Source organism: Rattus norvegicus, chromosome 2, assembly GCF_021556685.1.
Source record: "Rattus norvegicus strain SHRSP/BbbUtx chromosome 2, alternate assembly SHRSP_T2T, whole genome shotgun sequence".
Classification (NCBI taxonomy): domain Eukaryota; kingdom Metazoa; phylum Chordata; class Mammalia; order Rodentia; family Muridae; genus Rattus; species Rattus norvegicus.
The window spans coordinates 1,909,908-1,933,590 of record NC_141535.1 but is presented as its reverse complement, the minus strand read 5'-3'; the positions used below and the strand labels follow the sequence as shown (position 1 = coordinate 1,933,590).

At 43.5% G+C, this 23,683-nt stretch overlaps 1 protein-coding gene and 1 pseudogene across 8 annotated transcripts in view; both read right to left on the bottom strand.

The window, feature by feature from the left end:
- LOC148006609 (uncharacterized) overlaps positions 1-23,683 on the bottom strand; it is a 2,902,548-nt pseudogene that overhangs the window by 1,018,233 nt on the left and 1,860,632 nt on the right.
- Positions 1-23,683, bottom strand: part of LOC134478874 (uncharacterized) — a 101,562-nt gene that overhangs the window by 16,852 nt on the left and 61,027 nt on the right. For 2 of the 8 annotated variants that reach the window (XR_015672959.1, XR_015672956.1), the window contains exon 3: positions 17,363-17,594. The exons of 5 other annotated variants lie outside the window; for them this stretch is intronic. The gene's annotated coding sequence lies outside the window, so the exon portion shown is untranslated. Of the gene's footprint in view, positions 1-4,214; positions 4,412-6,891; positions 6,980-17,362; positions 17,595-23,683 lie in introns of those variants that run through there. One more of the 8 variants, XR_015672964.1, reaches the window with a different exon arrangement.

The window sequence follows — 23,683 nt, the reverse complement described above, 5'->3', positions numbered from 1 at the left end:
TCTCTGTAAGTCTGAAGGCAGCCTGGTCTACAAAGTGAGTTCCAGGACAGCCAGGGCTATACAGAAAACCCTGACTCAAAAACAAAACAAAATTCTGACAATTAGCTTTCCTGTGTAAAACCATTATGACTCTTTAGGATATCCAACAAAAATTCATGTATTGGTGGCAAGAAAAACACTGTTAACGATGAATACTCTATGCTGGTACAGAACACCAGACAAACCCACATTTGTAAAACAGCTGTGTAAGAAATATAGTAAGACACACGTTTAAACAACTAACATTATTGGATTTTGTACTAAAAACTGAGATCTTACGAGTAAACTGTAAGTGGTTTGGCTTGATGCTGCTTGTATATTATTGTTCATATTGGTTCCTCAAGAGAGGTTGCTCCCACCCCACAAGCAGAGCATCATGTACGTAGGTGATGCTATGTGAACCTTCTCTCCACTTTAATAGGTCAATAAAAGGTTAGAGCCTATGATTGGGTAGTGGATAGGAAAGGTGGGACTGGAGGTTCAGGAGGGGGTGGCAGGTAGAAGGAGAAAAAGAATGAAGGAAGAGGAGTGAAGGAAGCCACTATGCACCAGAATCCTGTGGCTGGGAGAAACCAGAAATAATAAGGAGTCTTAGAATTGGGAAATAAGTTAGTATTGTATTAGATATGCCCAATCTAGGCATATAACTTATTATTAAAATATTTGGATTGTGTGTCTTTTACATGGGCTGTTAGGGTTGGAAATTTTAGTACCAAATTGACAATGCCATGTCTGGTTTAGAACCAAAGTAACCTGATACGTAAATCCACCCCCATCCACTGAATATTAACAACTAGGGCTTCACTCTAAAGCTGCTTCAGGGTGGAAATTAAGCATGAATCTAAAGGGTGTACAGAGAGCTAACTGAGATGCTCCCTGCCCAAGCCCCAAGCAAACCTAGGCAACCAGAGGTACCACACCAGCCCTGAGCTGGGACACAAGGTGGCGCCAATGCCACAACATAGTTGGGGTTTCCTGAATCTGAGAGAAAAAAAAGGACAGGAAGTCAAGGTTGCCTGAGATGAGGCCTTCACAACTGAAAATTAGCAACTGAAAACACAGCAGGTATCTTTCCAAAGCTTTCTCACAGATAACAATGGGCTGGTCTAGGCATCTCTCTCCCAAGTCAACCTTCCCAAGCACACTTTGATTTCCAACATCCCTCCACTTCTAAACAGGGCACAGGACACAGGTAGCAAGACCAGCTATCTCAACTGCTTACACTGCAGGCTGTGTAACATCAATACACAGGCTGAAGGCTATACAGGACAGTCAAAAGACCTAAAGGGCTCAAAACAAAAAAAGCCAAGGGTCTTTCTACAGTCAGCCCCTCACTACTAGTGAAAGAACCGAAAAGGACCTTAATGTCCTAAATCAAACACCATAAGGAAACAAAGATAAAAGAAACTTCAGACCAAATATAAGAATTAAAATAGTACCACTGCACTCTTTTCCTCCTTCGCTTTTTCCTACATAAGGTGCGATAGAGAATTGAGGAGTTTCTTAAGTAGTGAATATAAAAAGCAGTGATTTTGTTTTTAACATTCTTAGCTTCTCAGAGTATGTATGACCAAATCTAAGAAATTAAATTTGCCAAAGTATGTTGAACAAAATTTTTGCATTTTCAACAGGCTAACACTAAGAGCTGTACCAGAATCCACTCTGACATAACACGTTACCAGCAAAACTTGTAATTATAAACAGTATGATCTGCTCTCGTTAAGCAAATATCTTGATTTATTAGTACTTAACTTTAACTCAACGAAAAGATAAAATAGTTAGATTCAGTCATCACAGAGACAACAACAGTACAATTAATACAGTAGTGAAAATGTAACTCTACCTTATGTCTATATAACAAGGAACTATAGTAAGGACTAAAGAGGGCTAATATTGCACATACCTTAAGAGGCATGGACCTGGGCAGGAGAGATAGCTCAGTGGATAAGAGGTCCTGAGTTCAATTCCCAACAACCACACGGTGGCTCACAACCATCTGTAATGGGATCTGATGCCCTATCCTGATGTGTCTGAAGACAGCTACAGTGTACTCATGTTAATTGATTAATTAATTAATTAATTAGCCATAGACCCAGAGAAACAAGGTGAAATCATCTAAACCAGTATGAAGACAACCAGGCAATCAAGCACAGTGATATATGAAGAGATCTTAAATGACAAATATGTATCTGTCAACTGCTCGGGTTAAAAAAAATGACACTGACATACATATTGACAGCAATTTGCTGTCAATTGGGGGCAAACATACACAACTATGACCATCAAGAAGACTCAAAATTAAGAAAAATTTGGGTAGTAATACTCAATAAAGAAAGACAAGTGCTAAAATGATCAGAAAGGAATAAATCTAGATTGGGTAAATGAAAACTCAGACAGAAATTATTTGGTGTAAAAAAAAAAAGGAAAATAAAGTTAATTAAATAAATAAATAATTGGGGGCCAGAAACAGATGGAACAATCTCACTGGGCAAAAAAAAGTAGGTGAATAGGTGTCTTACACTTTTATTGCTGTGAAGAGACACTGTTACTGAAACAACTTTGATAAGGAAAACTGACATTGGGCTGGCTTCCACTCTCAGGAATTTAGTCCATTATCACCATGGCCGGAAGCACAGCAGCATTTAGGGAGGCATCCTGCTGGAGAAGGAGCTGAGAGTTCTACATCTTCATCTGAAGGCAGGAGCAGGAGACTGTGTCGACACTGGTCATAGCTTGAATATAAAGACCTCACAGTCCACTTTCCCAGTGACCCACTTCCTCCAACATGGCCACACATACTCCAACAAGGACCCACCTCCTAATAATGCCACTCCTTATACGACAAGGATTTAAGCATATGAGCCTATGGTGGTCATTCCTATACAAATCACCACAGCAGATAAGTCTTCAGACAGGGAGTTCGTAGCTAAAAGTATATAAAAATTAAAATTTCCAGATATCTTCACCAACCCACACGGCAAACTACTCATTCATTCCAGAGACTAGACCCAGGAAGAGTAGATAGAGCTGGTAGAAGAGGCAACCAACACAAAGGAGTAACTCGGTGATACCCTTTCTAGACTGACAATTATGGCCCTTTCCTGACCTTCTTTGACAAATCTAAAAATATTCTCTGCTATGAATGTACCCTTTCACAAGCAAGAAAAAACAGATCTTTCTCTAGGAAAACACAAGCATGCACCCCAAAGGACCTCAGGGCCAACCCTAATCCTGAATTCCTGCATGAAGACCCTGAGAGATGAAGTGAAGCCTGGGATACTTCTTCAGACTCCAACATGTTGGAAGCGCCAAAGCTGTGATTTCTGCCAGGGAGAGTTGCTTACATGGGATAGAACCAGCCTGGAAGAGATACATTTTACAAGCAGAAAGATGGAGGGATGGTGCCATATAAGCCTCTGATATCAGATATTAAGCTAGAGCCCTGGATCTCAACCTTCCTAATGCTGTTACCCTTCAATACAATTCCTTGTGCTGTGGTGAACCCCAACCATAAAATTATCTTTGTTGCTACTTCATAACTGTAATTTTGCTACTGTCATGAATCATAATGTAAATATATGTTTACAGATGGACTTAGGGAGCCACTGTAAATGGGCCATGACCCACAGGTGGGAAGTCTGACCTAGGGGACTTGATGTTTACATGCTGCCTTATCAGTCTTGCTTGGTCCAGCGTTTTCTGACTATGCCCCCATTCCTCCTTTTAGGAAATAGTAATATATATCTTTTCCATTGTATGTTGAAATTAATTCACTTTTCAAATTCACAGGGTTTTATCGAGACTGTGGGAGACCATGGGGACTTCTGAAGTAGGATTAAATATACTTTGTATTATAACAATGGCCTTTGGAGCCTGGGAGGGAAATGTGGTGGTTTGAATGAGAATATCTCCCATAGGCTCAAATGTCTGAACCCTGGTGGTGACTTTACAGGCTATACCTTGCTAGGGGCTAGCTCTGAGGCTAGTATATATTGACTAGCCCCAATTCCTGTTCACTCTCTCTGCTTCATATTTGGGGTTTAACATGTGATCTCTCAGCGCCCTGCCATGATGGTCTCATAGAAGCCCAACCAAAATAAACTCTTCCATAAACTGACTTGGTCATGGTATTTCATTATAGCAACAGAAAAGCAAATAAGTCAGGCTATAAGTAGTTGAAGATTAAAACATTTTTTTCTTAATCTTAAAAAGTTCATGATAAAATTGGGCACAAAACCAGTAAAAAGCACTCAACATCTCTAACCATTAATATAGATAGCAATTCCCCTAAATATTGCTGTGTCCCATCTTCCTGCTTAACAGAACAAACAGGTTCCTCCAGCTTCTGGAACAAGGCAGCCAGGTGCTCATCCTACAACCAAGAAAAGACATTCCAATAAACAGCAGGTACAGCTCCCTGCCACAAAAATAACTTTAAAATACCAATACACTTACAAATACAATTTCATGTATTTTACACTGTTTTGATTAGTTTGCTTCTTTTTCTCCATCTTTATTAACTTGGGTATTTCTTATTTACATTTCAATTGTTATTCCCTTTCCCAGTTTCCAGGACAAAATCCCCCTAACCCCTCCCCCTCACTTCTTTATGGGTGTTCCCCTGCCCATCCTCCCCCCATTATGACCTTCCCCCCAACAATCACATTCACTGGGGATTCAGCCTTGTCAGGACCAAGGGCTTCCCCTTCCACTGGTGCTACCTATGCAGTTGGAGCACAGGGTCAGTCCATGTACACTCTTTGGGTACTGGCTTAGTCCCTGGAAGCTCTGGTTGGTTGGCATTGTTGTTCATATGGGATCTCAAGCCCCTTCAAGCTTTTTAAGTCTTTTCTAAGATTCCTTCAATGGGGATTCCATTCTCAGTTCAGTGGTTTGCTGCTGGCATTCGCCTATGCATTTGCTGTATTCTGGGTTTGTCTCTCAGCAGAGATCTACATTCGGTTCCTGTCAGCTTGCACTTCTTTGCTTCATCCATCTTATCTAGTTTGGTGGCTGTATATGTATGGGCCACATGTGGGGCAGGCTCTGAATGGGTGTTCCTTCTGCCTCTGTTCTAAATTTTGCCTCCCTATTCCCTCCCAAGGGTATTCTTATTCCCCTTTTAAGAAGGAATGATGCATTCGTATTTTGGTCATCCTTCTTGGGTTTCTTGTGTTCTGTGCATCTAGGGTCATTCAAGCATTTGGGCTAATGTCCACTTATCAATGAGTGCATACCATGTGTGTTTTTCTGTGATTGGCTTACCTCACTCAGGTTCATATTTTCCAGTTCCATCCATTTGCCTATGAATTTCATAAAGTCATTGTTTTTGATAGCTGAGTAATATTCCATTGTGTAGATGTACCACTTTTATTGTATCCATTCCTCTGTTGAAGGGCATCTGGGTTCTTTCCAGCTTCTCGCTATTATAAATAAGGCTGCTTTAAACAGAGTGGAGCAAGTGTCTTTGTTATATGTTAGGGTATCTTTTGGGTATCTGCCCAAGAGAGGTAGAGCTGGGTCCACAGGTAGTTCAATGTCTAATTTTATGAGGAACCTCCAGACTGATTTCCAGAATGGTTGTACCAGTCTGCAATCCCACCGACAATGGAGGAGTGTTCCTCTTTCTCCACATTCTCGCCAGCATCTGCTGTCACCTGAGTTTTTGATCTTAGCCAGTCACTGGTGTGAGGTGGAATCTCAGGGTTGTTTTGATTTCATTTCCCTTATGACTAAAGATGTTGAACGTTTCTTTAGGTGTTTCTCACTCATTCGGCATTCCTCAGTTGTGAATTCTTTGTTTAGGTCTGAGCCCTATTTTTTAATATGGTTGTTTATCTCCCTGCAGTCTAATTTCATGAGTTCTTTGTATATTTTGGATATAAGCCCTCTATTGGTTGTAGGATTAGTAAAGATCTTTTCCCAATCTGTTGGTTGCCATTTTGTCCTTACAACTGTGTTCTTTGCCTTATAGAAGCTTTGCAGATTTATGAGATCCCATTTGTTGATTCTTGATCTTAGAGCATAAGCTATTGGTGTTTTGTTCAGGAAATTTTCTCCAGTGCCTATGTGTTCGAGGTTTTTCCGCACTTCTTCTTCTATAAGTTGGAGTGGAACTGGTTTGATGTGGCGGTCCTTGATCCACTTGGACTTAAGCTTTGTACAGGTTGATAAGAATGGACAGATCTGCATTCTTCTACATGCTTACCTCCATTTGAACCAGCACCATTTTCTGAAAATGCTATCCTTTTTGCTTGGCTCCTTTGTCAAAACTTAAGTGACCATAGCTGTGTGGGTTCATTTCTGGGTCTTCAATTCTATTCCACTGGTCTATCTGTCTGTCTCTACACCAATACCATACAGTTTTTATCACTATTGCTCTGTAACACTGCTTGAGTTCAGGGATATTGATTTCCCCGGAAGTCTTTTTATTGTTGAGGATAGTTTTAGCTACCCTGGGCTTTTTTGTTATTCCGGACGAATTTGCAAGTTGTTCTGTCTAACTCTATGAAGAATTGGCTTGGAGTTTTGATGGGGATTGCATTGAATCTGAAGCAGTCATTAAAAGTCTCCCAACCAAAAAGAGCCCATGTCCAGATTGGTTCAGTGCAGAATTCTATCAGACCTTCATAGAAGACCTCATACCAATACTATCCAAACTATTCCATGAAATTGAAATAGGTGGAGCACTACCGAATTCCTTCTATGAAGCCACAATTACTCTTATTCCTAAACCATACAAAGACCCAACAAAGAAAGAGAACTTCAGACCAATTTCCCTTATGAATATCAACAGAAAATACTCAATAAAATTCTTGCAAACCGAATCCAGGAGCATATCAAAACAATCACCCATCATCATCAAGTAGGCTTCATCCCAGGGATGCAGGGATGGTTTAACACACGGAAATCCATCGACGTAATCCACTATATAAACAAACTGAAAGATAAAAACCACATGATCATTTCAGTAGAGGCTGAGAAAGACTTTGACAAAATACAACACCCCTTCGTGGTAAAGTTCCTGGAAAGAACAGGAATTCAAGGCCCATACCTAAAGATAGTAAAAGCCATATACAGCAAACCAGTAGCTAGTATTAAACTAAACGGAGAGCAACTTGAAGCAATCCCACTAAAATCGGGGACTAGACAAGGCTGCCCACTCTCTCCCTACCTATTCAATATAGTTCTTGAGAGTTCAATATAGTTCCAGAGCAATCAGACAACAAAAGGAGATCAAAGGGATACAGATTGGAAAGGAAGAAGTCAAAATATCACGATTTGCAGACGATATGATTGTATACTTAAGTGATCCCAAAAGTTCCACCAGAGAACTGCAAAAGCCACTTAGGCCTGGTCTACAAATTGAATTTCACAAGGTGAAAGCAACGTGTTCCCTTGATTCAGCACAGTTTCTGTGTCCACCTCCTCCACAAAATATGACCAGAGTCTCTAGAAGTGTAGGGACAGACACCAAAAGCACGCAGGATGCTGTTAAGAGGTACAAGTCGCCCCCACCCTAATTTCCCTTTGTCTCTCTACTAACCCTCCGAGTTCCTGATGAAAGTGGCCAGAGAGTCTCCTGGGAAGCTCTCCAGATGCTTTTGCTGCAGGTGTCCTCAAGGTCAATTTTCAAAATGACTGCTTTTTCCAAGGTTTTTCCCAAGGTACACTACTGGGGACAGCTGTTATCACTAATACATGGCTAGGATTTTAACATCCTAGTGTTTTCATACCAGCCCTAAGAAGGTCCCATCCCTCATCTTCAATTCAGAGTTGGTTCAGTTCCAGAAAATCTTAGACCCTACCCCTAGGCCCAGAGCAGCCAGGTCTCCCTATTCCTACCCTGACGCCATACCTCAGGCAGCCAGGTAGAGACAAAGTCGCTCATGCACAGAGCGACCCCCAGGCACCAGGGTGGGGTGCCCCGGTGCCCCAGCCCTCACTCACCTTACCTGTCTGGACCAGGATGGCCAAGGAGAAAACGAGGTAAAGGAGGAGAGCAGTGAGCCTAGCCACCATGGCTGGGAGCAAGTGCAGGGCCCCAGAGGAGGACAGCTATCCAAGGAGGGCCTGAGAGGTGGTTGGGGAGGAGGGGCCGGAGAGGAGGAGCCTATCACAGCTGCAGGACCCCACCAACAGCTAGAACCACTTGAACAGCTTGGCAGCAGTCTGGGGGTGGGACATGCGGGAGAGGGCAGAGGCGGGGCTAACAGACACCCTTGGGTCGCCTGATCCGGATTGGGTGGTGTGTCTACTTGTTGCCCACAGAACCCTCCCCATCCTGCGTCGCTATGGGAATGTCAGAAGCGGCCTGCGAGTATCAGAAGCCAGGGGGTGAGAAACAGCAGTGGAGATGGTGCTCAGAAATGGCCACCTGTGAGACCACCACACCCTGGCCCAGAGCTTGCGACCTTGGGCCGCACCTTCCTCCTCTACTTCAGTTCTCCCAGCTGCAAGGACCCCAGCACCTCAGCAGCGCTTGCTACTCCAGGTTGAAAGCTGCAACAAAATCCCTGCCCCAGACTAAAAGAACTGGTCTGTTTGTGTAGTTGCCTGGAACCAGGTAGAAGCTGAGGATCAGGGCAGGCAACAGGGAGGGTGAGCTCAGTCCAGAGTAAAAGCTGTAGGGAACAGTTCCCGAGGCTTGAGTTAGGGATGGCCTTAGTGAAGGGAAAGTTCACAGCTGCTCAATCTACTGAGACTAACAAGTGCGCTGCAGTCTTTCCCCATGAATCTCTCTCTCTGCAAATGGAGTCCTACTCCCTGGCGGTGAGAATGCAGATACTCTCTGCTCTGACAACCAAAAACCTACTGCAGCCTGGAATTGAAAGCTCCCAATATGAGCAGGGCTGCAGCCAGCTCTCAGGACAAAGAAACACTGCTCAGGGTGGCAGCATGGAACCTGTCTATACCATTATGCTGCATAAGCTGCCCTGGGGCCACTTCAGAGCACCTCTCCTATTCCTATTCCTATGGGGCGGATACAACACATATACATATGCACAGGCAGGCAGGCAGGCAGGCATGCACAGACACACACACAAACACACACACACACACACACACACACACACACACACTAATGAAAACAACACTAAAAAGAAGAGAAATTTTCTGAGCCTTTAACAAACTCCTAATTCCCTGACTCAGCAAACCAAATCCTATATGCTTAAAGGGGAAGTTAAAACGTACTGAGAAGGGTGCTCTCTATTCAGAAAATAAGGTTCAAACAGCATCTGTCTTCAAACTACACAACAGAGCTGCGGGGGAACTCAAGTCCATCCACTACCAGAAGCTGTGCATTTCCTACCTTGAGCTGGTACTAGAAGGTCTCAGCCCCATGTCAACAGCTGCCCAGAGTAAGCCCACAGCTTCTGGATAAACCTCTGGGACAGCAGTGTTTCCTCTGAACATAAATAATAACAATTACATGTTTCTATGCTTCACACAGCTCACCAAACATTCTTTCTTAAGGGCTAGGCTTTCCCACACATGAACTTGTACACATGAACACACATAAATATTTTTTTAAATAAAATTTAAAAGTATTTTTCTCCTCTAAGACTTAAAAGCTTCCAGTTGGAAAATCTCCCCCTGAATGTCTTTTTCATAAACATTCTAGCATTTAGATGTCAGCACTGACTACATTTGGCAGCTGATTAAACACCACAGATCATGTCCCTCTGGGTTATGCTGTTACCCTCAGTTCCCAGTGACTGGTTCCATTTCAGGCCTTTCTGAGCTCTTAAACAGCCACGCACAACCTTTGACACTGTGACACATTATCATCTACAAAGTTCACGCTTCAAGAACCATGACCGATTGCAAAAGAAAACTCTCTGAAGGTTTTAGAACAGTTTACAGTTTTGTGCTGGGCCATAGCCCGCTCCTCAGGTTTCAGACAACTGTACATACACCCACTTTCCAACAACTGTGTGCTCTTCCTGGGCCAGGAAAATACAACCCCCAACAAAAGGCCACTCTAAAACACATCTGTAACACAAAATCCCTTTGAGGAAACTTTTGATTCGTACCTTTAAATCTCTTTAGATAGAAAGAACTCACACTGAATATTTTAGGAGATTGTTAGAAGAATTTGAAAGTTCTAACGTTTAAAAGAAATCCATGCCTTTGGCTTTAACAAAAACAAATACTCATCAAAATTCATCAAGCAGAAAAGGAGACAGGAGGCAAAAGCTTTTTAATGACACTTTCTGTTTTCAGTTTCTCTGTTTTCCAGCCCAGCTGTTCACTCCCCCACCCCCATCCTCCAGTTTGCTATGTTTTAAATCCTCTAAAGATTAGTAATGATGCTCTTAACTGTCTTCTGAGGAACAGACTAATGCAGGCACTCAAAACATAACATATACTAACAACAAATCCTGGCAATACGTTTGTAAATGAAAATCAGAGACCTGAGGGTGAAATAAGTTGCCTTAGCATGGCCAAGATTCAAACTTGACAACAACGGTCCTACCCTAACTATTACTCTATACTCTGTTAAACACAAAGTGTTTTCTTCCCTCCTGAACTATATCTCTAAACAACTCCTGAACCTGCAGAAAATGTCCCAGCAGAACCAGAAGGTCCTCTTTGCTAGGCTAATGTTTTGGTCAATAAACGGACAGAAAAACTGTGAAGTTGAAATGCTGTGGAGAGAGGTGTGACTTCTGAAATGTCCTCCTGGCAGAGGTCATTGAGCAGGGAGAGCTGGAGATAGGTGTGGGGGAGGATGAATCTAGGACCAGTTTCCCAGTCCATCAGGGTGGATGAAAAGTTGTTCCCTCTGGGCATTCCCCTGCCTTCTTCCTGCTACCTTTAGTGCTAGTGAGTCACAGAACCAGGTTAAGGTGGTTCAGGGGAGGTGAAGGCCACAGCTATGGGGACAAGAACCAGAACTAATAGCAGACACAAGTGTCTATACCATGTTCTCTCCCTAAGGCTCTTCAGCATGTTTCCCTAAGCCTGCACAGCTAACTACCACAGACAAAGCTAAATGGCTGTGCCCTCCATCCTGCAATGCCTATGAAGCCTCGACATGGCTCACCTTCTCTGAACTTGCAAACTGAAATTTTTATTACACTTGGGAGGAGAGCTGGCTGTATAATTCAGGCTGGCCTAGAATTCTCTATATGGCCCAGGCTACTCTTGAACCTACACAATCTTTCTGTCTCAGCCTGCCCTTGCCTGCCCTAGCCTGCCCCAGCCTGTTCCAGCCTGCCCGGTACAGGGATGGGCCCAGGTGAATGACCATATCTAGTTTGTCAACTCTGCTATATTTTCTTTAAACAAAACCTCAAATGCCCAGTTTTTCAATGCACTTGCCTTGAGCTTTAGAACTCGCGTGGTCATGCAGTCCTACCACATACCTCCTTCCACTCAGGGGTGGCATGTACCAGAATTGGGGTAATTAGGAAGGATTTCTCCTTCCAAAGGAGCGACAGGAACATCTGGCTGTGAAAGCACTGGCCATGCCTCTGGATAGAACCTGGTGTTTCTGTTCCCAAGGTCTTTCCTGCCTGGAGTTAGGAAAGCTGCATCTGCCTGTGGAGGAGCTGGGGTTCTGGTGCCTATTGGATCCAAAAGCAATGCTGGGTCCTTGAAATCCAGGACCTCTACCTGTCCCACAGGTGGCCCCTGTTTGATTTGACGGACCGGAGAAGCCGATTCTGTTTCCCGGTAGGATGCCCAGTTACCAGGTGCTGGGTGTGGCAAAGGAGAAGCGTGATCAGAATCTGGAGACGTGGTGCCAACATCCACAAAGCTCGAATTAGCCTTTGATTTGAAAGACACATCAATACATCGATTCTGCTGTGGTCTTCCAGGGCCTTCCCCGGTTCAATTGGTGGGTATTCTACATCCTCTCCATTCTCCTTGTGATAATTGCAACTGTCCTCAGTACAGATCTCCAGGGCTGCAGCTGGGTTGAAGGAGTGTTCCAGCGCTGAGGAGCAGGCTGTTGAATGGTCACCTCTGACCGTGGCTGGCCTGACATTGTCCAGGGCCAGCCTGCTGCTGATGTGAAAAGCCCACGCCCCAAGAATTCCCAGGTTGCTTAGTCTAAGAACAGAGGAAAGAGTGGATTGTAACCAGTCCATTCATCCTCCTTCAGAATTCATATTGAAATCAAAAGACTTTAACGATCAAAGTCAAACTTTCCATGCTATGCAAAACAGAAGCAAAGCTTCTAAGTAACTGAGATAAATACCGTACAGGAACTTTGTTATAAGCTGCCTTTTGTCTGGCATTGTGTATGGAACACTAAGCCATCAGGTTATATGTCTGCTCCAGAAGCCCAAATCAAATATTCTGTCAAAAACCTGGCTGTCTTGAGAGCAAACATGGAATGCAAGAATATTTTATGCTTTCTCGACGTGAATGAAAACTTAAATCAGACTCAAGCTTACTTAAGCTTAAAATTCCTAAAACACTTAAATAGTACTGATTTCTACAAGCCGAGCGTACACCAGTGCTTATCAGTCTTCACTGTGCTCTGCAAGATAGGGGTGGTAGCTGTGCTAGTTCTTAGTGAGGAAAAAGTTGGTTTTGAGAGGTTAGCTAATCTTCAGATCATACAGCCAAAAGTTGGCAAAGCCCCGGCAAGAATTTCATGCTAACACGAAACTTTGTCTTCCAAACATCTCTGTGTACTCTGATTCACATGGACTAATATATTAATGACAGGGGATGATAGATCTATCAGTACTTTTTAATGACCAAGTCTAAAACAATTTTTGAGGAAAAGTTCAACACAGGTAAGATACAAATGTATTAATCAAAATGAGGCTCAGTATTTGGGAACAGATCTTCATTTTCTCTGTAGAGTAGACCATGAAACCCTGTTAGTTCCCAAGAATCTCTTTTCTTAGAGGAGTCTCACCAGATAGTCCCAGCTATCCTGAAACTTAAGATCTTCTGCTGGGATGTGGCACTACTCTTGCCAGCTCAGTCACCTACTATCTCAGTGTCAATGGTACACTTGCTGTGAAGAGGACAGCCATGTGTAACATGACTCCTAACCCTAAGAGAAAGCTCGGGTTAGGAAGGCTCTGGAAGGATGAAGGAATGCCCATTCAGAGCCTGCCCCACATGTGGCCCATATATATACACCCACCGAACTAGATAAGATGGATGAAACAAAGAAGTGCAGGCTGACAGGAACTAGATGTAGATCTCTCCTGAGAGACACAGCCAGAATATGGCAAATGCATAGGTGAAGGCCAGCAGCAAACCACTGAACCGAGAATGGGACCCCCATTGAAGGAATCAGAGAAAGGACTGAAAGAGCTTGGAGGGGCTTGAAACCCCATATGAACAACAATACCAACCAAACAGAGCTTCAGGTGACTAAGTCACTACTCAAAGACTGGCCCTGGGCTCCAACCGCATAGGTAACAATGAATAGCTTAGTAAGGGCACCAGTGGAAGGGGAAGCCCTTCATCCTGCCAAGACTGAACCTCCAGTGATCGTGATTGTTGTGGGGAGGGCGGTAATGGGGGGAGGATGGGGAGGGGAACACACATATAGAGTGGGAGGGGAAAGGTGTTAGGGGGATGTTGGCCTAGAAACCAGGAAAGGGAATAACAATTGAAATGTAAATAAAAAATACCCAATTTAATAAAGATGGAGAAAAAAAATGACTCTGGAAAACGGGACCTAGCCAATGATATCAATCCTGTGTTTGCATGAAATACCAAAGCTCAAATTATTCCAGACTATGTAATTTCCTCAAAAGTCAACAATCAAGAATAAGAGGGAATGGCTAAAAAGAGTTATTAACATTCACTGAATCATATAACGAGATCTTTGTTCACTGGGGCAAGTATTCATCATTCTAGTCTAGGTTTCTACTGCAATAATGAAGAGAGTTGAGGTTTTCTTCAGTTCTCTATCTCTCTTTCATTTTGTGCACTGTCCACTAGCCACTACCTGTACCCAAGTGTATTCATGATACTCTGCTGTACAGGCTGGATTCTGCTACCCTGATGCAGACCTGAGAAGAGATTGCCTCAATCACACAGGCCTGAAGGCAAGTCTGGGGGAGGGGCGTCTTCTTGGTTAATGATTGGTGGGAGGAAGAGCAGTTCACTATGGGTGATACCACCCTAGGGTACCATCTCTGGTTGTCTAAGAAATCAGGCTGAGTAAGACAGAGGAACCAAGCCAATAATAATGTTCCTCCATGGCTTCTGCTCCAGTTCCTGCCTCCTTCTAGGTTCCTGTCTTGCTTTAGTTCCTGCCTTGGCTCCCCTAATGCACTGTGTGACCCAGGACAGTAAACCAAATAAACCCTCTCCTCCCCAATCAGGTCAGTGTTCGTCCCTTCTGTGATTTGTTATATTCAGTTGCTAAGGTTTCTTTTCATTTTTTGAGACACACTCTCATGTAGCTGATGATAACCTTGAGCTTCTATTCCTCCTGCCTGCACCTCCCAAACACTGGGATACCAGGTGTGATACTAAACCCTGTTTGTGTGGCACCAAGGTCAAAACTCTGGTCTTTGTGTCCTCAAGGCAATGTTCTACCAGCAGAGCTTCAACTCTTGCCCTCAGTTGGTGCATATAGAAATTAGGGTTGCAAATAAAACACACCACAGAAGACAAAACTCCAGGCTGAAAAAATGACTTAGCAGGGAAAGCCACTTACCTACAAGAGCTTAGAGCTATAACCAGAATCCACGTGGTGGGAGAGAGCACAAACTCTGACAAACTGGATTCCGACCCAGACACCTCCCCACCAGCTGCCTCCAATCCCCAACTCCCACACAGTAATGTAATTTTAAAAACTGAAACCAATCAGTAAGAAGAGACCCTGGAGCCCCAGCCCATCCCACAGCAGGGTATTGCAGCTGGGAAACCTCTTGAGTTTGGAAGTGGACAGCTTCAAAGCTTCAAAGAGTAAGAAAATACAAAACATGCAAGAGTGGAGCAAAATAAATGCCTTCTAATGAGACATAAATCAATATCCTGGCTTTTGCCACATCGCCTGGTGGGAATCTAAACAGTTAATTTACCCTCCACACTGAGGTCGTTTATGAATGCTCACAGATTGAATTTGTCTCCTAGAAAGAAAAACTGTATCACAAAACAGAACAGACATGCTGGCCTGCCTGTGACTAATCCCTTCCCAGGAACTACTCTCTTCCCTACCTGAATATGCATACGTTTCAGAAGAGGCCTGCAAACATGAATAATGTATGACCTCTGTTGGAGGAAGAGATTCCAGGACTAGGAAAATGTTCTTCTCCTTGGAGGGGCACAGCAAAGCATCCAGAGGGAGCTAGGACCATGATCCTGAGCTACTTTAGTTTACAAATGTTGTCCTCTGGGCATGTGTGATGCAATGTTTCAACCCTTAAGACAATGATACTGACAGGAAAAGAAGCCTAAGAGACAGTGTTAAGTATGGAAACACTGAATGGGAGGCAAAGCCCACGCTGAAAGGGGAGGTAGCAGAGTTGTCACTCAGAGTAGTGGTAGGATAATTCTGACTTGCATTTTATGTTATTCCATTGTCTGTAGTTTGTCTCATTTTATTAAGGGTGAGGCACACCAAATCTGTCAATCACTCTGGTCATGTCTCACGCTGCTCCTTTCTGGCGCACGCCTGTGTCTTAAAAATTGTAGTATTTCAAGCACTCAGCCCTCCTTCCAAGGGGCTCTAGGTACAACCTGGGGAGAAAGAGTCTTTAAGCTAGAGGGTAAGAGGTTAGAGGAGAAAGGATAGAGGCCAACTGCTAAGTCTGTTCTAGAGTCTACACTACAGAGCAGGTGAGATGGAAACCAAGACTCAGTACGGATCACAGAACAGGAGGGGACACTTGTATGTAGAGCCCTTGGAAATAGGGCTGAGTGCTTGAAATACTATGATTTTTAAAGGCAGAGCACCTGGACACCAACAGCATCTGGGAAGGACCAAGAATCACAGAGTATTAGAATGAGAATTGGTACCTGCATAGCCATAAGAAGCCGTGCGTGTGCATGTGTGTGCCTGTGTGTCTGTGCCTGTGTGTGTGTGTGTGCAAAAAGCATGTGAGGAGAAAGTTGTGTTTCCCTACTAGAGCCATAAAGGCCTTCATACACCTGCTCACACACACATGCATGCACATGCACGCACGTGCAAGCACGCTTGCACACACACACACACACACACACACACACACACACACACACACCACACACAAGACACTATCATCCATTCACTCTGGTTCTTCATTGCCTCCTTTGATGCTTTCCAGAAATATCAAAATTGCAGGAGAGGGGCAGAGTGAGTGTAACCGGAGTGACTGATAAAATGAACCAAAATACAAACAACCAGGTAACGTGAAATCCAAGTAAGAAACACCCTATCTACTCTGCATAAGAGATCACCCCTGTATCCATACTTCAGAGATGTATTGACTATGGCTCGGCCATTTACTTCTGACATAAGCACCTTTCATAATTTCGGTAAGACTATTGGTAAAACTGGGAAGATAGTTATACTTACCACCTATAAGTTGAGAAAGTTTTAATTAAGATAATATCTGCAAGGGTTTTATCACAATGCTCTGCAGATAAAGTGATCGGCAAATTTTTCCTCTTTCACTCTATCTGCCCATGATCTAGTTTGACTGAGAAGCAACTATGGGAAGCCACAACATAACTACTGTGGGCTAAGCTAGTATTGCAAAATACAAAGACAAAAGAGCCCACCTGAAGTCAATAGTCTCTTAGGAGCGCCTACTGGACAGATACCTGCGGAATAGCCTATTGCAGCACTAGCAGAATAACCCACTGGGGAGACTAAGAAATGGATTTGTCTCTGGCAACGCTGTGGGTAAACCAGTCAGCATGATTTCTGGTGATGGTGCCAGGAGAAACCTGAGACGAATAAAAGCCTCATCTACCTCCGCCCCATTATACTACTCATAATTTAATCCTTAACAATACCTGTTTGAAAGACTGAATCATGATGCCTCCTCTCCAGAAATCATTAACCTGAAAAGCGCCCACTGAGGCAGTTAGTTATGACTGGATATTTTTATGTAGCCCCAAGAACAATGTTTTTCACAGCAAGCCCCAGTAGTTCTGCAAAAACATATAATCACTGCTGGTTCTGGTTTCTATGCCTGACAGATAGTGCAGGAAAAAGAAAGAATCTTTTAAATATTGGACAGCCTGAAGCTCCAGAGGTCCAGCTTAGCTCTTGGTTTTCAACCAGCGCCTTTCTTAGAAGCCACCAGAGGTTATTATCAAATGGTTTCTGGCCACTAGAGATAGTGTCCCTCCTAAATGTCCTTCCAGTGCATAGCACAGTCACACACTCCACATTACTCACTGGTAGAGATTCTTCACCGACTGCTCACTGTTAGTCAGGCTGAAATACAGGGCTTTTCTCTTCACATCATCTGCTTCCCCTTGGCAGAATCCCACCTTAGCAGGAAGCTGCGGCTGGACACTGTAGGATTCTTTGGGGTGAGTTCCAAAAACTGAAGACCATTGGGAGGATAGAGAAAGAGGGCATAGGAATCACATTCATCGGATGCCAGAACGGCCTGGAAAGTGTTCAGCTGTGGACAAAGAGGAATTGCAGACACCCGTAAACAAAGAAATAAACAAAAGAAGAAAATCAGAACACAGGTAAGGTGTTCCAACAAGGGGGCGGAGACCAGATCCTTTTTAGGATTTCCCCATGTTCGTTTTGAACATAATCGCCTTTAGAATTCCGTCTTCAAATTACAAATATAATTTTGTAAACCATGTGTTTTTTTAATCTTTTCTACCAATGTAGATCAATAGTTACATAATGCATAAATGAAACACTGGTTTAAAATCTTTAGGATTGCAGGGAAGAGGATGAAGAAGCACTAACTAACACCAAGGATATTTGAAAAAGCCATATGAAGGGCCAGAGAGACGGACAGTTAAGGGCACAAGCTGCTCTTCCAGAGGTCCTGGGTTCAATTCCCAGCACCTACTCGCCCATGGTAATTCACCCCTGCTTGTAACTTCAGTTGCAGGACTTCTGACTGCCTCACACAGACATACAAGTAGGTAAAACGTCCATGAACATTAAAATACAAAAGCCATATGAAAAGCTACTTGCCAACATACAATGAATGTTACAAGGTGGGTAATTCTCCTTCCATTGGCTACAAGTTCTCAAAAAGTCCAGAGCTAGATGTAGGACACCTTGCTCTCAAGTTGTTGGTCGAGGATGTCACAGAGATGATACCAGAGTTGTCAATTCTCATTGCTCAGGGCTACCCATCAGAATGTGATGGTAAGATCCTATAGCTGATGACACCACACAAGTAGGTCAAAGAACTTGAAGACATCACACAGACCTGCCTGCACAGTACTTAGCAGGAAGCTTCCACCCCTGCTAGCTTTATGATGCTAGAAGTTGCTATGCAGACTATTCTCACTCCACTGTGACTACTCAGGGCTACATAACAAAAGCCCTGGCAAGATGTACTCATGGGTGCTCCATAAATGGCAGGAATGCATTGAGGATCACCAATCATTTTCTGGGTGGATTCAAGGTCTGCACTACAAGAGGAAACTTTTGCCTGGCATTGTAAATCTGGTCAGGAAACCATGGCAGAGAGGCTCATAAGCCGTGGGAGTGAACCATAACTACTATTTTCTTAAATGGATATATAGTATCAAACTATACCAGTTACAAGCTCAAAGATTAACACAGCTCTCGGTGGTCATTGGGGGAGCATCTTTATACAGTGGATGGTAGTTAATACACATTCGTAACTAGTCCGAGTATTGAGAATGAACTCTCTGTGGAGAGCTCAGCCACAGAAGCTCCCACCGTATCAAGTTACCTCAAGGCTCAGGGAATATTGGAAAGAAAAGAGCCAAAGAGTTGGAAAGAGTTTAAGAGCCAAAGGTCGGAAGGAGTTGGATCAAAACAATGACATGTTCTCATGATATGGTCGTTGAACTTACAAACTCAGTGCAGTTGGTGTCCAGCAGAAGAGCAAACCAGTCAACATTCCCGCACGGATGTGGTAGGGCACTGAAGCCCCTGCCTGCAGCTGAGAAGATTCTGTCACTTGAGAACTGCTAGGGGAGGGTTTTCTTTAGGGGTATGGTCCCTAGTGAGTGGACCATACTGCAGTGGTGTCCCCTCACTCATGAGTAGGCTTCTCTGTATTCAAGGGATTATTCAAGTGGATATACTGAAATATACTGTATCAATGTATGAAATTCTCAACAAATAACATTATAACAGTGTATTTAAAAGTGGTAAGGTTGTAAACTTCTCCAGTCCAAACTCTTTGAGAGTTCTGGACAAGGACCAAAATTGACTTGCTCATTCCTATACCCTCAGTTTTTATTTTGTGTCTGAACGGCTTTCACATCCATATATCATATTAGCATCCATGCATACACCCACCCATGCATCCAGCAAGCCATGTATCCATCTATCCATCCATGCATCCAACATCCATACATCCATCCATCTTTGCATCCATCCAGCATGCATTCAGCAAGCCATGCATCCATCCATCCATCTATGCATCCATCCATCTATGCATGCATCCATCCATCCATCTATGCATCCATCCAGCATGCATCTATCCATCCATCTATGCATCCATGCAGCATGCATCCAGCCAGTCAGCAATGCATCCATCCATCCATCCATGAATCCAACATCCGTGCATCCAGCAAGACATGCATCCATCCATCTATGAATCCACCCATTGCCTACTGCAGGCAACACTCAGTAAGGAAGCAGCTGATCAAAAGGCATCCTTACTGATTTCACAGCCAAACTCCCTTTCCTTTTCAATCTCTTTACAACCCGAGTTATCTTGTCACATTGCAGATGAAGAAAGAGACCCAAGGGCTTGCTTAAGGTCAGGCAATGATTAATGGTGGAAGCCAGCCAGACCCAACAGCTCATCCCCTGCAATAGACAGTCATCTGAACTCTACCAAACAAGCCATTCCAGGACACCTGCTCTGACCCAATCTCCCTTCCCAGGCTCAGCTCCACTAAGCCCTCTACACAGTGTTTAAGGGTCCCCACTCCTACTAAGTGCTTTGATGCTGTGTCCATATTTCCCTGCCCCAAGAAAATCCTTACCAGCAAGCACTGCCTCCTGTGATTCCCTGCGGAACCCCTTCCATCCTTCAGCACCCACTATGTTGGTTTTCCAGTATGTATTTGGCTCCTGTTGGTTGTCTGGTTTGGCTTTGGCCTCCACTCACTAACCCATCTGAATATTAATTCATCGGGGTTGGCTACCCACTAAACCACATTATGTTTGATGCTGCAGTCAGGACAGAGCCAAAAAACTATGCCCCAAGAGCCTGAATTATAGGAGAGAGAAACAGCCTGGACTGGAATTTTAGGAGAGTGACTGGGGACAGGCATGGTGGCAGAGGCCACAGAAAAAGGAGAGTGTCCAGGACATCAGAGTGGGGTAGGGTAGCATCACAGTGGCAGCCAATGAATGAAGATAAACACTGTGGGAGCCAAAGCAGACGTAGATGAGAGTTGGAGTCTGAATTAACACCAGGGTGACTGTGCAATTACTCCCTGATATTTCATTTACTGAGTTTCAAAGGGACCTTTTCTGCCATTACCACCATCTTCCACCAAAGAATTAGTTAAGGGATGCTCCACTGTCTTAGACTCTGTAGTTGGCTTCTCTCACTAGATCAAATATGCTTTACAATTTAATAGGGAGCTGGGGAGACATTTCTCTTACGAATACTCGCTTTATAAAGAAGGTTGTTGACAAGAAGAAAAAGAAATCACTTATTGGTATCATTACCTCTTCATTTTGCTAAACAAGAAAAACTGACACAGCAAGAACCTCAAAACTGAATACAAGGAACGAATGTGTCCTTGTGTTTTTTTCTGCCTTGTTCTAGAACATCTCAAATGTTACTTTTACCTTTCTGACACGTAATGCTAAAGTACAGCTTTGAGGTTTGGGTAATAAGACAAAGAAATGCAGATATTAATATGGTTTCAAGAAAAAAAAAACTCTGTAGCTCCTCTGTATTATCTAAATGGAAGAGTCTGCTTACCTTCCTTGTTTTTCAAAAAAAAGTTCATGAATTCAGTCCCCACATTCTACATTTGTTGCAGCTGTAGTCCTCAAGTATGTCATCTGCGGGGCTTGACCCTCCCCAGAAAGGTCAAAACCTCTAAGTTTCCAACTCAGGAACATGAAGAACATGCGTCATCCATCATCAGTCAGGGTAGGGCCAGAGGCTGCCAAAGCTTTATTTCAGTCACAACAAAGTTCAAGTAGGAGATAAAAAGCCGAACTAATAATCTCATCCTTAAATAACCAACTGTGGAAGCTCCTGGTATGGTGGCGACAATCAACTTCACAAGATAAGGGAGAACCAAGGCTCTAAATATAGAGAAATTCTATATGATAAGGGATGTCAGGATAGCTAAAGCTATCCTCAACAATAAAAGGACTTCAGGGGGAATCACTATCCCTGAACTCAAGCAGTATTACAGAGCAATAGTGATAAAAACTGCATGGTATTGGTACAGGGACAGACAGATAGACCAATGAAATAGAATTAAAGACCCAGAAATGAACCCACACACCTATGGTCACTTGATTTTTGACAAAGGAGCCAAAACCATCCAATGGAAAAAAGATAGCATTTTCAGCAAATGGTGCTGGTTCAACTGGAGGGCAACATGTAGAAGAATGCAGATCGATCCATGCTTATCACCCTGTACAAAGCTTAAGTCCAAGTGGATCAAGGACCTCCACATCAAACCAGACACACTCAAACTAATAGAAGAAAAACTAGGGAAACATCTGGAACACATGGGCACTGGAAAAAATTTCCTGAACAAAACACCAATGGCTTATGCTCTAAGATCAAGAATCGACAAATGGGATCTCATAAAACTGCAAAGCTTCTGTAAGGCAAAGGACACTGTGGTTAGGACAAAACGGCAACCAACAGATTGGGAAAAGATCTTTACCAATCCTACAACAGATAGAGGCCTTATATCCAAAATATACAAAGAACTCAAGAAGTTAGACCGCAGGGAAACAAATAACCCTATTAAAAAATGGGGTTCAGAGCTAAACAAATAATTCACAGCTGAGGAATGCCGAATGGCTGAGAAACACCTAAAGAAATGTTCAACATCTTTAGTCATAAGGGAAATGCAAATCAAAACAACCCTGAGATTTCACCTCACACCAGTGAGAATGGCTAAGATCAAAAACTCAGGTGACAGCAGATGCTGGCGAGGATGTGGAGAAAGAGGAACACTCCTCCATTGTTGGTGGGATTGCAGACTGGTAAAACCATTCTGGAAATCAGTCTGGAGGTTCCTCAGAAAATTGGACATTGAACTGCCTGAGGATCCAGCTATACCTCTCTTGGGCATATACCCAAAAGATGCCTCAACATATAAAAGAGACACGTGCTCCACTATGTTCATCGCAGCCTTATTTATAATAGCCAGAAAATGGAAAGAACCCAGATGCCCTTCAACAGAGGAATGGATACAGAAAATGTGGTACATCTACACAATGGAATATTACTCAGCTATCAAAAACAACGAGTTTATGAAATTCGTAGGCAAATGGTTGGAACTGGAAAATATCATCCTGAGTGAGCTAACCCAATCACAGAAAGACATACATGGTATGCACTCATTGATAAGTGGCTATTAGCCCAAATGCTTGAATTACCCTAGATCCCTAGAACAAACGAAACTCAAGACGGATGATCAAAATGTGAATGCTTCACTCCTTCTTTAAATGAGGAAAAAGAATATCCTTGGCAGGGAAGGGAGAGGCAAAGATTAAAACAGAGACTTAAGGAACACCCATTTAGAGCCTGCCCCACATGTGGCCCATACATATACAGCCACCCAATTAGACAAGATGGATGAAGCAAAGAAGTGCAGACCGACAGGAGCCGGATGTAGATCGCTCCTGAGAGACACAGCCAGAATACAGCAAATACAGAGGCGAATGCCAGCAGCAAACCACTGAATTGAGAATAGGTCCCCTATTGAAGGAATCAGAGAAAGAACTGGAAGAGCTTGAAGGGGCTCGAGACCCCAAAAGTACAACAATGTCAAGCAACCAGAGCTTCCAGGGACTAAGCCACTACCTAAAGACTATACATGGACTGACCCTGGACTCTGACCCCATAGGTAGCAATGAATATCCTAGTAAGAGCACCAGTGGAAGGGGAAGCCCTGGGTCCTGCTAAGACTGAACCCCCAGTGAACTAGTCTATGGGGGGAGGGCGGCAATGGGGGGAGGGTTGGGAGGGGAACACCCATAAGGAAGGGGAGGGGGGAGGGGGAAACCGGGAAAGGGAATAACACTCGAAATGTATATAAGAAATACTCAATTAAAAAAAAAAAGGGATGTCTGCATGTGGAGATCAGAAGGCAGTGGGGAGGAGGTCTGGGGAGAATTGAGGAGGCTGTGATGGGAGATCCTGACTTTTAACCTGGAGATCTGCACATGTAGTGCCTTATTTGCTCTATGTCTTTTCTGTGTCACCTTTTGGCGAAGCACTCACTTCAGATGGCGAGTTTTTAATTTCCTCATCCCCACTAAAAGAGGCAAATAACAGGGGAGAAAACAACAAAAACTTCCTTTTAATATAGTTTATGATCCCAA